The sequence below is a fragment of the Canis aureus genome, chromosome 9, assembly GCF_053574225.1.
Source record: "Canis aureus isolate CA01 chromosome 9, VMU_Caureus_v.1.0, whole genome shotgun sequence".
NCBI classification, from domain to species: domain Eukaryota; kingdom Metazoa; phylum Chordata; class Mammalia; order Carnivora; family Canidae; genus Canis; species Canis aureus.
Genome location: NC_135619.1, coordinates 72,060,337 through 72,078,583, shown reverse-complemented (window position 1 = coordinate 72,078,583; position 18,247 = coordinate 72,060,337). Strand labels below are relative to the sequence as shown.

The 18,247-nt window shown below is 47.2% G+C and overlaps 1 protein-coding gene and 1 long non-coding RNA gene across 8 annotated transcripts in view; one reads left to right on the top strand and one right to left on the bottom strand.

Annotated features, from left to right (window-relative positions):
- The window catches only part of WDR25 (WD repeat domain 25), a 143,555-nt gene that overhangs the window by 91,487 nt on the left and 33,821 nt on the right, over nt 1-18,247 (bottom strand). The window lies entirely within an intron of this gene.
- Nucleotides 1,157-3,106, top strand: LOC144320209 (uncharacterized). Its single transcript, XR_013385767.1, has 2 exons — nt 1,157-1,342; nt 2,960-3,106. It is a non-coding gene; the product is annotated as an uncharacterized LOC144320209 (long non-coding RNA).

The following is an 18,247-nucleotide window of genomic DNA, read 5'->3' as shown; positions in this document are numbered from 1 at the left end:
TTGACAGCATGTGCCTCCTGATATGATGCCCCAAGAAGACACAACATCACCCCCGGGACATTCCTGCCAGGAAGTCTATAATCTGAATTTAATCACGAGGAAGCGCCAGACAAACTCAAAACGAAAGACGTTTACAAAATAACTGGCCTGTACTCTTCAAATATGTGGATGTCATACTTAAGTGTTCTAAACTAAAGAAGACAGGACAATGATGGTAATGCATGATCTTGTATTTTCTTTTGCTATAAAGGCCATAATTATGACACTGTTGAAAAAAATCTCCATAAGGTGCATATAGTAGATTAGACAATAATGTTGTTTCAGTGTTATTTTCCTGGTTTTGATCATTCCTCTGGGTTACGTCAAACAATTCCTTGTTTTTAGAAAATACAACTGAAGTATTAAGGTAAAGGGCCATCAGTCTGCAACCTACTCTTAAATGGTTCGGGAAAAACATTGTATGTGTGTATATGAATATGCATTTACCTATATACCTACGTATCTGTACCTCTACACCTCTTTATATATGGAGAGATGAGACAAGATAATATTAACTTTTGGGGAATCTGGGTAAAGGTTTTCTGGAAATTCTTTCTACTATTCTCACAACTTTTCTGTAAATCCGAAATTATGTCAAAAATTTTTTAAAAAAGAAGAAAAGAAAAGAAAGTAGTTTTCTTTTTTGGGTAAGTTTTTTGTGAAGTTTCTGTTTTTGCTTTTGTTTTTTGTTTGTTTGTTTGTTTGTTTGTTTTTTGTAGGCTGGTAAATTTGATGGAATTATTTGCAAGGTCCATTATGGCAGGCTACAATTTTCAGAGAGTTTTGGCATTGTGACAGTAAGCTTTCTCTAAAACTAACTAACAACGGAGAGGAACTGAGTCTTATAAGTGGGGCAACAACCACTGACTTATTACAGCCTCTTTTTTTTTTTTTAAGATTTTATTTATTTATTCATGAGAGACACACAGAGAGAGAGAGGCAGAGACACAGGCAGAGGGAGAAGCAGGCTCCATGCAAGGAGCCCGATGTGGGACTCGATCCTGGGTCTCCAGGATCACACCCTGGGCTGCAGGCGGCACTAAACCGCTGCGCCACCGGGGCTGCCCTTATTACAGCTTCTTTAAAGTTAGTATTTCTACAAAATAGTTTCCTTTTCTTTTCACTTCTTTATTTTCTAACTGCTATCTTTGGCAGACTTCTTAGGCTTCTAACCTAAGCAAGATGAGAATAAACCCCTGAATTCTCCTCGGCTCTCTGCTTTCAACCACTGTCCTAATTCACCACCAGCTGCTGCTGAATTGAGATGCGCAAGAGTAACATATCTACTGCACAGAAGTCACAGGTACGAGAATAGCACTCATCCTTGAGGGAGGGTCACAGCAGAAGTTATGAACAGAAATGCACGCCTATTTCTCCAGATCAAATAGCTCTCTGACTGTTAGATTCTCTGCACACCGCCCTCAGAATCAATTCAGCACTTAGGGATTTTTTTCCTAATATATAAAGAGGGAGACTTTAATAAATAATCCTTTAACTCCTTTTATCAAATGTATATTACTTTTAATTTGTATTAAGCAAAACCAAATGAAAAACCAATTTCTTTCAGTTAACTAGGGAATTGAAGTAGCTTGCCAGGCAGTTACATGATTCTAGAAAAATCCTTTAGAAAATATAATTAAGTCTAAATGTTCTAAAACCACTAGTCTTATCAAAAGTTGTTTTATTAACTGAAGCTCCAAGGATACAGATAACCAAATCAATTCATGTCAATATTTTAATGTCATGCATTAATTAGCCACACTAATAAAATAAGAATGCACCTGAGAATGAATGTCAGGGGCCAGAGAGAGTGACAGGTTAACTAGCTGAGCTGAAATAGCATTGATTTAAACCTATAAGTGTAGTTAATGTCTCCTTCCATTGACTCACTCACTTAGGAAATCCTTACTACCTGGAGACCCTAGACAGGCCAGAAAGGTGGCCCTCCTGAGCAGTTTGTCCAAACAGGCTGAAGCTGGGGAGCCTCTCCAGAGCGGGCACCTCCTGGGCCCCTCCCCACTAACCAGAAAGACACAGGCACCAGGTGTGGGGAACAAGGAGTAAGCCCCATCCAGAAGGTCCATCCAGCCTTGGTCCTCCTGAGGCTCACCCTACATCCCTCTCCAAGCCCACAGGGCACAAGCTCCTCACTGGGTCACCAGGAACAAGCCACAAATCCCTTCCGTGTGCCAGTGTCCTCATCTGCCAATGGGAAGAGCAAATCTGCCTGTCCCAAGCTGCAAGGCTGCCAATGCAGGAAGTCATTTTGCCCACCACCAGGATCCTCCATTCTTTTAATTAAGCCAACATGTATGTAGAGAACACTTACTTAGTGCCAGCCGGTTCCCTGATTTCTTGGAACTAATTACTCAAAAATCAAGTATTATTATTATGAATAGATTAAGAACCCGGGCTACACACTATATGGCTCCATTTGTACCTTCACCTCACCTTAGCCAAATGTCACAGTTCTTCTGTTTCCCCGAAGAGGGTCAGAAACTCAGAGACCAGGGGTTCTGGCGATGGAGAGGCAAAGGTGGATTTCATTTCCAGCCTGCCACCCACTGCTGGCCAGAGCCTTCCTGAGAATACACACTGCTCCCTGAGGACTCCTTGTCTTTAGGATTTGGCTAGAACGTCTGGGGCCAATTCCATTTTCTTTTCCTGGACCCTAAAATCTTTCAGATTCAAATGTCAGGTGATGTACTACATGTGTTATGGACTAAATTGTAACTCCCCACCTCTGCCCCGCAAGTTTAAATACTGAAAGCTTAACCCATAGTGTGGCTGTATTCAGATGGGACCTCTAAGAAAGTAATTAAAGTTACATGACGTCATAAGGGTGGGACCTTGATCTACTAACATTAATGTCCTCGGTAAGAGATACCAGAGCACTTGCTCACTCCCTCTCTCCATGCAGAAGAAAAGCCCATGTGAAGATACAGTGGGAAGGGAGCCATCTGTTCCCTAAGGGGAAAGACTTCACCAGGCTCCTGCCACCTGCCGGGACCTTGATCTTGGACTTCCAATCCACAGAACCACAAGAAAATAAACTTCTGTTATGTAAGCCACCTAGTCTGTGTTTTGTTACAGCAGCCCAGGCAGACTGGGACATGGCATTTCATACACATTACTGGATTGAACCCTTGATTTTCTGAGGCTCTCAAAGGCTGTATGTGCAGGACTGCCTAGGCCTCCCCAAGCCACTAGGATCTTGTTTATAAAAGGCATCTTGACAGATCAACAGTGAATTCTCCTGTAAGAAGGAGAGACATACATCCTGAACCATTTGAGCCCCTGAGACCAAAAGGGATGGTTCCTTCTCTCTCCCTCCACTCCAGGTCTGACTCATCTGCTGAAAGGCAGGTCTCCCATCAATCCCAAGTGGAAAGCACATAAAGTGTCCCCTCCCCTCATGGCAAACTGGTGCCTGAGCGCTGTCCTGCCAACTAAAGCTCCCCCTGACCCAATGGAGAAAAGCTGCTGGGAACAAGATAAAGATCAGAGTTCTAGAAGGGGGGTGGACCTCCTTTGACGAAGCAGACAGCTGGGGGCAGAGGGTCAGGATGGGTCCTGTTCTGTAGCCCCAGATCAAAGCCGGGGGGAAGAAAACAAAAATAGAAAACAAAATGTTCCAAAATTTTACAAATGAGCACCCGCACTAGGTACAAAGTCTCCAGTGGCCACACCACACACTGACTCAGGAAGCGCGGGTCTGAAATGACTGAGACGGAAGTGAAGCTGACACGCTCTGGAAAACTACATTAGATGACTCACAGTGCCCGGGGGACCACGATGACTCCAGTGCCAGAGACGCCAGAGAAAGCTCAGAATATTGCTTCGTGAAAGGTAAGAAGAAAAACAAACCAATATCATGAAATTAATACATATGAGATTTTAAAAATGAATGTGCAACTAAATTAAAATTACATTTAAAGTAGAATAAAAACCAAGGTTCTGTACTTTTGAAAGAGGTATCAGATAAAAAAAGATGTACACATATCCATTTGACTAAAGAAGTGAGATGGCTCCTCACAGGGGCAGCTCCAGGTAGGGCATCTCAGAAGGAAAAGCAACAAGGCCAGACCGGCAGTCAGCACCCTCAAGTCACCAGCTCAGGGCTAAGCACCCAAGACTCAGGCAACACCCCATCTACAGACAGGGGAACTGAGACCTAAAGGGGCTGAGATGATGACCCAGACACAAGGCCAGCGAGTGGCAGAGCCAGGCCCAGCACCCAGGCCACCTGATCCTGGATGTTAAACTGATCCACCTTGCCATACAAGAAGCGGTGGGGAAGGTACCTGAGCTCAGGTCTTCCTGCCCCGTGGGGCCGCCCGCCCCCCAGGCCACCCTTGCTGTCTGGAGGCAGAGGGCACCTGCACCCATCCCATGTCTGGGGATCCAAGATGGCCACAGCACAGCTGCAAGTCTCATCAAAGGCAATGCACTCACTCTGGGTTTTGGACGCCAAGCTCTCACACACCAGCAGCTATGCTTTGGTCAGAGCACACAACAGATGTTCTCTTGGAAGGGAAAAGTGGCCTCAGTAAGCATTCCCCAGGGGACCAGGCCTCCCTGAGAAAAGAGAGGGAGCAGTCTCCAGCTCCAGGTAAAGGACCACCAGAGTGAGGGAACAGCAAAGTCACCACAAGCACCAACTGGCCATCCTACAAGGTAACTCATGCCAGCCCCCAGGCCTCTCCCTACCCAGAGCAACAGCAGTGATGAGGAAGGAGCTGGGAATCAGGAGGCCAGCGCTGCAGCCTCCTGCCTCCTCCCCAACATCAGGGTCCCTGTCCCTCCAAAGGGATGTGGGCAGCGAAGAAGCTCTTTAGTGTGGACCCTGGCCAGCCCCACCCGGCCCAGTGCTCTGGCCAGAAGTCATTTTTCTCACAGGCGGCAGCAGCCCAGACACCCCTGAACTTATATATTGAAACCGGCTATTTTTCCCTCAGTGGTGAAGGATGTCAAGTGATAGGACCAGTTTAATAAAGAAAGTGATGACTGGGACCCCAACGCACATCCTTCACCACATGCCACTTCCAGCTTGTGCCTCAGCAACCTCCGTTAACACGCTGTCAGCTGCCAAGGCCGTCACCTGCTCCACAGTGGGAGGCCGGCCCCACAGAGACAGCTCCTTCCTCCAGGGCACTGTGTGTCACTCCACAAATGTTTACAAAGTACCTACTGCGTGTTGCTCACTATGATCACGCTGGGGATACAGCAGTAAGCAAAGCCATGCATCCCTACGCCATGGTTTACAAATGGGATGCGGTCTGCGAGGTGACAGTAAGTGCTGTGAAAGGGGAAGATTACGGGGCCAGTGGGAGGGGGCACTTGACCCAGCCTGGGAGGTTGGAGCGGGAGCTTCCTGGGAAAAGGACTATGAGGAATTACTCAGGCGAAGCACGAGAGGTGAAGAAGAGGGCCCCAGAAGGCTTCAGAGGCACACTGAGGGATCTGGGCTCCATTCTGGAAATAGAGTGGAGCCTTTGGAGGGTTTTAGGCAAGACACTGGATGCTCAACTGGTGTTTAAGACCCTCTGCCTACCACTGCAGTAGCTGCTGCTAGACAAACAAGCACAGCAGGCAATGGGCACAGCTGGCAGGCTCTCCTAGGGTCTGGGAAGCAGAGAGCAGGGAAGACAGGGCAACAGCCACACCAGGCAGCATCTCTGGGGCAGGGGCCCATCTTTGTTCTGTGTGCTCTTCCGCCTGGCACCACACCTGACACCTGGTAGGCCCTGGTAAATGGGGCGTAGAGGGCTCTTCCCCTTTAATGGGAAAGATGCTATGAGGCGGCATGGGGCAGGCACTCATTCCAGGGGCCTGGGGCCTGACAGACCATGCACTATGACAGGCTCTAGGACACTAGGAAGTTGCAGAGTAAAAAGCAACAGAAAGTTTGCTGTAATCTACCTTCTAATCCTGCACAAAGTACATGCAGAACACTTGACAAATGCTGGCTGGGTACAAGCTGGCGCCTGAGGACTGTATGGACTTCTGACAGCTCTACACGCCCGCCTGAAATATAGTGTCACAGCGCCATTGTCTGAGATTCATGCTTTCTTCAGAGAACTTGGAGCACAAATTTATAACTTGTTGTCAAATAGATGCCCACTGTTCTCTAGAAGGGCAATCCCATTTGGGAAAAATAGCCAATAACTCTTCCGAGTTGGAAGCCCATTCTCGGGTTGATTTCCCAAAGCACGAAAAAAGAAAAACAAAGAAAAGTGTAATTGCAGAAAACAATAACCCTATAGACATAACCCAATATAGAGCCCATTATCTTCTCCACACTGACTTTTCAATAATTTTGTGATGGATTCTCCCAGAAAGCTTAATTTGTACTTTTAACCACAAGAGTTAGTGGGCCAGAAAAAATTAATTCCAAGCATTGGCTCACAGAGAGAGAAATAAAGGACATATCTATTAATTCTTTAAACTGCCCCATGTGAAGCTGCAGAATGCACAGACACGATAACGCTGTGCCAAGAATAAACGTATGCTCGTATGCTCGTTTCAAACTTATGCAAATCCAGCTCAGGGCATAAATGTCAGACACAGAGCCCTGGGAAGTCTCAGGGTCTAACTGTGACCCTGCCTGGATATCCGCTGGTTCGTGTTAGGGGCTCCTCCCCTCAGATGACTTTTCAGGCTACATACTCTTGTCTGAAACAAAGCTGAAATAATTTTAATTCTGCCCCCAGCTCATTACATGCACGAGCTTTGGTAAACAGTCCACACATTTCAGCCAGGAAACACTGTTAGATTAACAAAGACCCCTGAAATGAAGCCTGTCATTTCTGAGAAGTCCTTCAAAACAAAAACTTGACAAGGCCTTCATAACAGCCTGCCGAGCGCGTGCTGACATGGGCCCTTCCCCACCGTCATCAACATGCGATAGCACCGTCTAATGGGTTTCATGCACGGGCCAGCCAGGCTGCCAGGGACGCTTACTGTGAAATACACAGATCAGGCTTTGGTCTGGGGGGTCTCTTCCTGTCAAGAATTCAGTAATCAGTGGGATGGGGCAGAAAGAGCAAGGTTTTAGAATCTAACAGATGTGAGTCCAAATCACCATTTCCCTCATTTTCAGCTGTGCACCCTATGGCCACATTTGTATATTCACCCAACAGCTATTCCCTAGTATCTACAACATGCCTCCCCCATGCTGGGCACTGATTAGCACAAGTGACAGCCCTGCCCAGTCACAGCTCAGGCCCATAGGGGCCCCTGGATGTGCACACTGAGGGCAGCAGGCTGGAGAACAGGCAAGCATCCCATCAAGGAGGGCAGGCTTGATCCTGAGCTCTGTGGGCTGTGAGGTTAGTAAGGGACACGCAGATTCGGGCTGCCTAGAGGAAAAGTGCAAGGCAAGGAAGAACATTTTTCAGACTGCTGTACAAAAGGGTGGTAGCATGGACCAGGGAGGTAGCAGTGAAGGCCAAAGGAGACAGACCCAAGGGGCACTTTAGAGGGAGGCCAGAGGCTATACAACCGACAGGATGACGGCAGATGGGTGGTAGCGGAGGAGTCACCAAGTAGGCAACAGGATCATTCACCATGAGGGGCCTACAGAAGGAGCGTATGCGCAGGGGAAAGTATCAACTTGTCAGGCCTCAGTTTCCCTACCAGTGCAATGGAATGATTATAAACTCTTACTACGTATGACTGTGAGATGCCCAGCAAAGTCTGGTCCCTAGCAAGTGCTCCCTACCCGGTGACAGTGGCAGCTGCTGCCAGAAGGAGTCCTAAGGTCAGCCCAACCCCTGAATCTCACTGACTAGGAAACCAAGACCCTGACCAGGAAATGTTGGTCCCAGAAGTCAAGCTCTGGCCCCCAAGGCCCAGGATCCTCCAGCCCAGACACCAAGCAGCTAGAAGGGTCCTCGCCTTCAGGACCCCAGAGAAGTTTGAGGCCCCTTGGCTAAGCATAGGCAGGTCACACCTGGGTCATCAGACAAAAAAGCCCTGGAGTCAGTGGGTAGGTCTCCAACAGCAAAGAGTATGTCCTACAGACTAACAATATGCAAATGAGGTCTGAGGTTTAATTAGAGAGCAGGCACTAGTGTTTGTTTACACAGTATACAAACTGTTAGGCCGTGAACAAACGTGTCACAGAAATGGAGCTAATGCCCTGCCCCTGTTAAGACTTTTGCTGGCACCTAGAATGTGGTGTGAAAACTCTATAGGCTCTGAAATTTGGCTCCCTGTAAGTGATACGGCCTTCACAGTGCCTGGACACAGGGGCACCCACTCTGCCAGCCTAGGAGGCCTCACCCAACCTGCCCAGGCCGACCTAGCAGCTTTGCACGAGAGGAAATGAACACATCCTAAAGCTTTCCTCCCCTGAGAATAAGAGATAACAAATTCCTCACTTATACCCACTTTGGTTGGTACAAGGGAGAGCCCAGTGAGATGAGCAGTGGCGACAGTGGTTGTCCCCCTGTTCTGTGATGCAACATTGGTCATCAGCCTCCCCAGAATCAGCCATCAGCCTGGATGGATGCTCCCCCTGCACTTCCTGGAGTGACCTATGCCCCCACTGCAAGGTACCAGCAACACCGTGGGGACAGACTGCACCCACCCAACCTAGTAGATTTGGCTAGCAGCATACATGGTTCACCAGGGCCCTGGTTAGGATGCAGAGGCTGCTTCCAGAATGTCTGGAGAGGGTCTGAGCTGACTCTCGGCACGGAGACGAGGCCTCATTTCCGCAGCAGAAGCTCTGGTTCCAAACACAGATAAGAAGCCGAACACCCCTTCACAGAGAGGCAGAGAAGATAATGTTCTCTAGCAAGCCACGCACAGAGTGTTCAGACAGAACCTGATTAAATTTAAAAGTAGCCAGAAAGTTCACTTTTCAAGGAAAGCTTAGGAATTCATTTTAAAACTCTTGATCAGACACAGCCTTTCTCCAGATGTTTTTAAGAGGCAGCAGGTCAGACTAATCATTATATCCAAACATTCTGAATTATTTGGTTCAGTATATATTTCCTGAATTCTCCCAGGTATGAGGCTTTGTTGCCAGGTCAGAAGGTGATGGACTGCCCTCTGTGACCTCTTGGTGTCGCTTAAACAAGGTGTGACTAAACAATGGGGTGCCATGTGGCCCAGAGAGGACCCCAGTTCAGCCCTTGGGTCCAGGTAAGCCTCCTAACCCAGGGCCTGCCGATCCCCCACAGCAAGTCAGTTCAGGGTGGCATTCTTCCTGGAAGCTTCCCACAAAGACTGTTCTAGCAGGAGACCACAGTGGGGGAAATCAGGACCAGAAGTAATTAAATGACCAAGGAGACAACAAGAACTCGAAGTGAGACACATATTGGCACCATCTCTTATTACTATTATTGTGATAACACATAGCAAGAACAGGACTCCCAGACAAGGAGAAAGCAAGCTTCGGGGCATTTTTAAATTGGGCAAATTACAGAGAGGTGAGAGATTAAATGAAAATCCATCACATTACAGATACAGCCTGCAGTTACTGAAATCATATTTTTTTCATAAGTGAGTCATACCAATAGTAACTCCAAGGTCTTCATAATAGTTTGCAATAAACTCTGTGGGATACTCACCACTTCTCTCTTGAAAAATTGACATCATAAGCCAAAAAACAGCACTTTGACGTTTCTGTCTTCTTAAGGGCAACCAGCTGGGGCGGTGTGGGGCTTGGCCTCACCGGTGGGCAGGCAAATTAAAACAACAAGATCCTATTTCACACCCACCAGAGGGGCAAAAATCAAAATCCATAACAGCAAGTGTAGGAGAAGGTGTGAAGAAATGGAATTCTCAAGTACTGTGCTGGCGTCAGCGGAACAAACGTCCAGGATAGCAACCTGGCCACATCATGTCCAGTGAAAAGGGGCACATGCCACCTAGACACCAGGGTGTCAACCTGGAGGGGTCTGAGAACCTCCCACAGGTGCATACAAGGAGGCACACCTAAAGGTGTTGGTTTTAAAACAGCTTGTGCACCCTCTGTGACACCTATCTGTTACAAGTGGGTCCCAATTCCCCTCACCTTAAATGGGAACCAGCCTTAGACACTTGCTTCTAGTGACAGAATACAGCAAACAGGACGCTGCCTGCCTTCTGAGGCTAGCTCACAAAGACAATCCAATACTGGCCTGACTCTCTTGCTGCCCTGCTGTGAGGAAGCCCAGAAGACATGCAGAGACCACATGCAGTGCTGCCGCCAACAGCACAGGGACACAGCTAGGGACACTGTGTGTGTTAGCTAGGGACACAGCTAACATGCAGAAGCACCCTCAGCTATGGGAGTGAACAGCTCCAGCCTTCAAGCCACCCCACATGACACCAAGTAGAGTGCAGATGAGCTCTTCTTACCAAACTGCAGGTTCATAAACAAAATAAACTAAACATTACTATTTGAAGTTACTAAGTTCAGAGGGCCTTTATTATATGGCAGTAGGTAACAGAACACACGTGGCCATATTGTTTCCAAGAGACAGAGTAAGAACAATTTAACCTTCGACCAGTGGGAGAATGAATAAACTCTAGTTTATCTGCACAGTGGAACACCACACAGCCTGCCACTACGAGTGCGCCTGTTTATGTGTATGCGTGTAAAATCTGCAAAAGCATGTTTCATGTCTTACAAATTACAAATGGATATCGAGTGTGGTAACATTTCTATAAATCTTTAAAATACAAAGCTAGTGTTACATACTGTTTATGGATAAACACAGTAGTCAGCATACCCCCCAACCTCAGTAGAGTGGCCACCCCTGGGGAAAGAGGGAGGCAGGGTATTAGCTATATCTGCAACATTTTAGTCTTTACAAAACAGAGAGACCTAACACAAATATGGCAGCATATTAGTGACTGTTAAATCTGGTGGTGGGTCCACAGGAGTCTTTTATTACCTTTCATTTTCTGTAGCAATAGAGTAAGTCACAAATCACTCGTTTCTATGCCCGCTTGGTTTGGTTTATGTGACTAACAGTAATGGTGTTTCTGCCTGTCTCCTCTACTCTTCTGGGAGCTCCCTGAAGGCAATGCCTGTACTCACAATCCCCCTACACCCGGTGGGCACTTGATAGACTTCCCCTTGCAAGACTAATCAAAGGAACTGACAGGCTCCAGGGAGACTCTGTTCGCTCCCCCGATGTAAGAGAACCAAGCAGAGAGCAAAGGAAATTTTCTAACCCAAGGGACTTGGCAGGACTAGAAACACAGGATGAAAGACGACAATCCCATTAGAAAGAAAGATGAGCTCCTTCCTAGTCCTGGGGTGCACTCTTCTCTTCTCTGCCTTAGCGCTGTTAAAATTTCAGCCTTGGTCGAATGGTTTGTCACAAATAGGCAGTTGGAAATCAGGACAGGCAGAAAAAAAAGAAGTAAATATCTCACTATAATGGCCCAAATGCATGAGACACTGTCTGAGGCCAAAAGCAAGCAGAAATAAAAAGCCTCATCCAATGGGAAGAGGTGGCAGAGGCCATGGAGAGGCAGAGTGAAGCAGCCCAGGGACAAGACTAAGTGGGGGGCAGGGGCACATGCCCAGGGATGGGAGGGCAGAGGGAAGAAAACAGCGAGGGTGTCTCCCAGCGTGACTTCACCCAGGCCCAGCCCTGGAGACCATCAGCCTCCACCTTGTTAAGCTGTGCTCAGTGGGTCTCCTGTTATTTGCAGCCTAGCACATTCCTGGCTGACACATTGGTAAACATGGCACGAAGGGAAACTGACCATCTTGATTTTCCATTTCCTACCTTTTTCTATTTTCTAAATACTATTACCATAGTAAGAAAATTTTTATTAAAAAAAAAAAGTTGCTCTTAGTCTTGGCCCTAGGAATGAATCCTAAGAAAATAACTACACAGAAGCTAAATATTATGTACATAAAGATGATCACTAAAGTCTTGCCCATAAAACAACAATAAAAAACCTGCTGGAACAAACCTCGATGTTCAGCAATAGGGATGCAATTTAGTAAATTGTGGTACAACCACATGAAAGAAGATGACTATTTTGAAGGCTGTAAAAATAGGGATAGAGATTAAGTTTCAAAAACAAGATCCAAAATGATACACGAATAATTCTTACAGAACTGTAAAAAATATGTTCACGAGGGAAGGGTAAAACACCAAACCCAACTTTCTGCTGCGGGCTGGGATGTCTGAGCCAGCAAACAGAGGTGGGGGAGGAAGGGGCCACCAAGGCCTGACACCACATGCAGGAAGGGCGCACTTGCCCAGGAGGCGGCAGCTTCCGGGCTTCCAGGTGCCCTCAGACGTCAGGCCAACACAGCTGGGCCAGGGAGGCACTCCTTTGGGTGCCAGGGGTGCTGTCCACTCTCAGCTGCCTTCTCACACAGCCCCAGGGCATGGGGCCCCTAACATAAGGAACCAGGAGAAATCTCAGAGCACAGGCTCGTATGTGCACAACTCTTCAGAGAAGAAAATTCACCATTAACTTCAAATATGCCTGTTCTCAGAGGATTTAACACAGAAAGAGTTTCTGTGCATTTACATGCCTGGCCCAAAATACAAAGCTTACCCCGGGGACGTGAACTGCCTGTGTTTGCAATGTCACGCCATTCGTGGGAGATTAGATGCGAGGTTCCACCTCCTTACCCGAGATCTTCCTCCAGCTATAAAAACAACTCTTGATGTCAGTGTCTGAAATTACTTGCTCAAAATTGTAATTATTATATTAATGTGGATGACTGTAAAACTATACCTCGGCTTTCTAAATGAAAACGCCAGGCTGCCAAACCTTCTAGAAGAAATTAAACTGGTAATGTGTTAAAGACTATTACATCCCCAAAGACATTACCACAGAATTTTCCCCCCATTTCAACAAGGCAAGATGCTGGACTATATTGGAAACCTCTGTGAATTGCCTAATTATAGTTAATAAGGTCATCATCTTCCCATGAAATAGCCTTTTCTGTTTTCCAACAGAGCTTTCAACAATTCTAAAAACTGTTCATTTGAAGACTCCCTGAGAAGGCTATCACATTATAGGGCAGACAGCAGGGGAAGGAAGTGAGAGGCAGGCGGGAAGAAGACAAGTCTGGGAAGCCACAGAGAGAAGGCCCCCATGGAGAAGGGAAACAGAACTTTCTTAGAGCATGGCATTTGAAGGCCAGAGTCCCAAGACACCAGAGGAGAGGCAACAGCTGTCAGTCGGGGGTGTGAGGACCCCCCATTCCTCCCCCACCCTCATGGGCTCATCAGATGGGGAGGGGACTTCCACTCACTAATCATGGCCAAGGGTGAACCCCAGGGCCGTCCCATAAACCCACAGAACCCTGGGCACAGAACTTGCCCTTTACCCTCCTGGCTGAAACTACCACAACCAGGGCTCAAATTTTTCTTTTTTATACATACATGGAAGTCAGAAAACCAGCACAGGGGATTCTTGTATGTACAGAGTACAAAATCATTGGCAGTGAGAAAGGAGGACATAAGGATATCAGTAATGACCTTCATGCCGACTTAAAAGAATATGCACAGAGCCTAAGCATACAGGCGTGCAGGGGAAATCAAGTCACCACAATAAGCCCATCATGATGGAGACGACGGAAGGTGGATCGCAGTGGCCAGGAATAGCTCAGGGTCACTGCAGCCAGCGAGAAGTCAGGCAGAAAATGGGATCATGGCTCTGTGTCTGTCATGCAGACACATCACACACTATCAAGGTAGAGGAGACGGGCTCCCAGCTCACTCTCCATGCCTCACTGGCACAGTTGACCAGGAAAAGACTCGGTCTCTAGCACCCCTATCTGCAAGAGGAGGTAACGCTCAGGCAGCTCTGCTTCCCTGCAGGGGAAAAATGGCTCACAGCAGCCTCAGAGCAGGGAGGGGGCGGCCGAAGCCATAGCCTGGCTGCTCCAGCCCTCCCAGGGGAGGTTACCCAGGTGGTGGGGAAAAGCTTGGCCTCAAACCTTGCCAGGTCTGCAGGCCTGAGGCACTCTCCCCCGACCGACCTCACTGGGTGATTGGCCGACTGAAGTATGGAAAGCACTGACTCTTGCTAAGTGTTCTGCCTAAGAGCTCCTCAAGGGGGACGCTTTGGTGTCTCAGTGGTTGAGCATCTGCCTTTGGCTCAGGGCATAATCCTGAGGTCCCTAGTCTCGCATCAAGCTCCCCGCATGGAGCCTGCTTCTCCCTCTGCCTATGTCTCTGCCTCTCTCTGTTTGTCTCTCATGAATAAATAAAATATTTTAAAAAGAAAAAAAAAAAGATGGGGGGAGCAGGGGCAAAGACACAGGCAGAGAAAGAAGCAGGCTCCATGCAGGGAGCCCCATGTAGGACTTGATCCCAGTCTCCAGGATCACGCCCTGGGCCAAAGGCGGCGCTAAACCGCTGAGCCACCTAGGCTGCCCAAATAAATAAAATCTTAAAAAAAAAAAAAAAAAAAAGGGATCCCTGGGTGGTGCAGCGGTTTGGCGCCTGCCTTTGGCCCAGGGCGTGATCCTGGAGACCCTGGATCGAATCCCACGTCGGGCTCCTGGTGCATGGAGCCTGCTTCTCCCTCTGCCTATGTCTCTGCCTCTCTCTCTCTCTCTCTCTCTGTGTGACTATCATAAATAAATAAAAATTTAAAAAAAAAAAAAAAGAGAGAGAGAGAAAGGGAGCTCCTTGAGGTATGGCTGCTCCCTCCCTTAATCAGTGCAGGTCTGGCACAAGAGACACCCACAGGTAACAGATGGGTGAGGATACGAGGAGAAGAATCGGCCATAGAACCCACCAGCAGAACAGCCCCAGTGCAAAATAGCCTGTTTCCCTACAGAGAAGGGGCTGGGGGGTGGGATTCAGGCTTGGTTCACTGAGGCTCACCTCCCTGGTCTGGTGTAGCTGGACTGTCCTGCAGGGATTTTTTCCTCCAAGGCTAAATGACACTGCCAAGTCACAGGCTTTTGGGAATAATGTGATTTCTAAGTCATTGGCCCATATCTTACCCCTTGACCAAAAGGTCCTCCAGATAAGGGCTGGTGAGGGTGACTCTCTCAGGGGTGGGTATTATGACATTTCCCCTTCAGTTCACATCAAGCAGCTTGTGGCTGTCAAGGTATTAGGTCATACACACAAGCCCCAAAATGCCTGCTAGATCAGAGTATCGCACGCAATCCATGACATCACTGTGCTGTGTCCCTAGGGTCACATGGCCCAGCAGTCCCTTCCCTCTGAGTACAAAGATAGGCAGGTCAGGTGCACTGTGCTGCAGTTTATGCCAGCCTGAAATGAGGGAGAAAAGCAACTTCAAGGAAGGTATAGAGAGAAGGGGATCCTACAGCTGAGTCCTAAGGGATAAAGAGGACTTTGAAAGAGAAGGAAGGAAAAGACAAAGGTACAGAATGATGTGTCATGTTTGGGGAACAGCAACAGACCAACTGGGAAGAGTTCAGGCTCATGGAAGGTGGCTGGTGATTCAACCAACTTCAGGAGAAAGGTGAGACAGGGTTTAGCTCACATCTTGTATTGTCCAGGCCACATTCCATACTGTGGGCCGAGTTCTGTTGTTCTCAAAAACAACAAAGGTTTTAACATCAAGGAGCAACAATCAGACTTTACAATAATCAATAATGTAAATACCAATAGCAGTCATCATTTGAGTATCTACTGTTTACTAGGAACTGTACCAGGCCCTTCCCCAGTACTGATTCTTGCTCTTGCAACAACCATAAAGATACATATCCCACCGAGAGAGACCAAATGGCAGTGAGGATGGGGAGGGTGAGATAAGGTGAGCAACTCAGATAAGTCACCACTCAGCAATGGATAGAACAGCAAAGGCTGAACATTTGCTCTGTAAGGAGTGAAACTCAACATGTCTTATTGACACTGTCTCCTGACTCTAGACCTACCACTAACAGGTACTCCACAAAGATGTAAGCAGCAACACCTACAGGGATGCAGAACGAAAGGAGAGCAGCAGAGCAGGGAGGAGGGGGTGACACAGCCAGTTATTCTAAGGCAGCCCTGAGGCATCATCAAGAACTGTGGAGGCGCTGGAGTGTCTGGGTGGCTCAGTCGGATGAGTGTCTGATTCTTGATTTGACTTCAGTTCAGGTCATGATCTCAGGGTCGTGAGATGGACCCCCACATCAGGCTCTGTGCTGGGTGTGCAGCCTACTTAAGATTCTCTCTCTACCCCTCCCTTGAGTGCATGCTCTCCCTCTCTCTCAAAAAAAAAAAAAAAAAGAACTGTGTAGACTCTGAGATTAACCTGCTAGCCAACTAACAAGCTAGCGTGTCACAGTTTTATACACAGCAGCAGAAGACACAAGACTCTCAAGTCAGAGACAAAAACCAGTTTATCACTTATAACAACAGTAGTAGCCAGAGTAAGAACGCAGCACCCATTCAAAGTCCCCATTCCCCCAGGGTGATTTGATGAAGGCCAGGTGTGAGCTGTACAAGTGGGATGCATTACAAGAGGGAAATCCTGATGTCAGGAAGCCCCAGTCTTAGATAAGGGGCTGCAGTAAACCTGCCCAACCTCTCCTAGAGGGAAACACTGTCTTTATTCCTGGAATACAAGAAAATCCACTCCAAATGCAGACATTATCTCTAATCTTCCAAAACTGCTAGCTATACAAACATCTTTGAAAAGATAGGCCAGAGGAAATTAACTATTCATGGCTTTGCTCAGAAGACTGTACAGAAATGTGAGTGACCCAAGTACTATCTCCCAGCAGGCATCACACACATGCAGCTAACATGACTCCTACCTCCACTCAGACACTGTTAGCAGCCTGTGGCCCATCTGAGCATCTCCTCCCCTTTCCTTGTTTAGAAAACAAAACTAACATTTACTTTTCAGTGCCACTGGACAGAAAAGTAAGTCTCTGAGAAATGAAGTAACAGGCCCAAAGCCTCCTGGGTCTTCCCAGTTCTGTCCAGAGCACTGAGAGTCACCTGTGACTCCCAGCAACATGCAATCCATCGCAAAGCTTCAGTCATTCTGTCCCCAAACCATCTCTCAGAGCCAGACACTGCCCTGTCATCTCCATCCAGCCACTGGCCTCACTTGCCTGACACCGCAAACAGCCAATTCACAGCTCTCCCTGCTTCCAGTCCAGCCCCTTCTCCATCCAGAGACAAAGGGACCTTTTAAAGGTATAAATAGGGCAGCCTGGGTGCTCAGCTGTTTAAGCGGCTGTCTTCGGCCCAGGGCGTGATCCTGGAGACCCGGGATCAAGTCCCACGTCTGGCTCCCTGCATGGAGCCTGCTTCTCCCTCTGCCTGTGTCTCTGTCTCTCTCTGTCTATCATGAATAAATAAATAAAATCTTAAAAAAAATAAATAAAATAAAATAAAATAAAGGTATAAATAAAGAAGTGTCACACCCCTGCTCAAAACAGGTGGTTTCCTACCAAGTTGAACATACACTTACCACGCAACCCAGCAGTTCCATTCCTAGATATTTACCTAAGGGAAACAAAAACAAAGGTCTACACAAGTGGTCAAAAAATACTATCTCTAGAGCCATCTCTAGAGCCACGTGGGTGGTTCAGTCAGTTAAGCATCCAACTCTTGGTTTCAGCTCAGGTCATGATCTCATGGGTTATGAAATCAGACCCTGCCCCAGCCTCTGTACTTGGCAGAGTCTGCTTAAAGATTCTCTCCCATTGCCCCTCCCCTAACTTGCTCCCTCTTTTTCAAATACATATATATACATTTTTTTAAGTACTATTTCTAATATCTCCAAACTGGAAACAAACCAAATGCCCATCAACTCCAGAATGGATAAACAAAATGGTCTTTTCATCAAAAAGAATACTACTCAGCAATGAAGAGGGATGACACACACGGCAACAGGGATAGATCCCATAAACATTACATCAAGTGCAAGAAGCCAGACAGAGAAAATTACATGTTGTATAATTCTATTTTATATAAAACTCTGTTAACAGGCAAAACTAATCTATAGTGACAGCAGATCAGTGGTTCTCTGGGCCTGGGGTTGGAAGGAAGAGACAGGCTGATAAAGGACACTAGGAACCTTCTGGGTGGTGAAAGTGTCTTCTGTCTTGATGGGCAAGGGGCAGGGAGGGAGTATGCACAAGTGCACAGATTTGTCAAAACTCATCCAACAGCACCCTTAAAATGGGTGCATTTATTATACGTAAATTACCTCTCGATAAAGTTAGTTCACCTTTTTTTTTTCATTTAAAACTGTCAATGGCTTTTTCTACTTCATTCTGAATATAATCTAAGGCCTACCATGT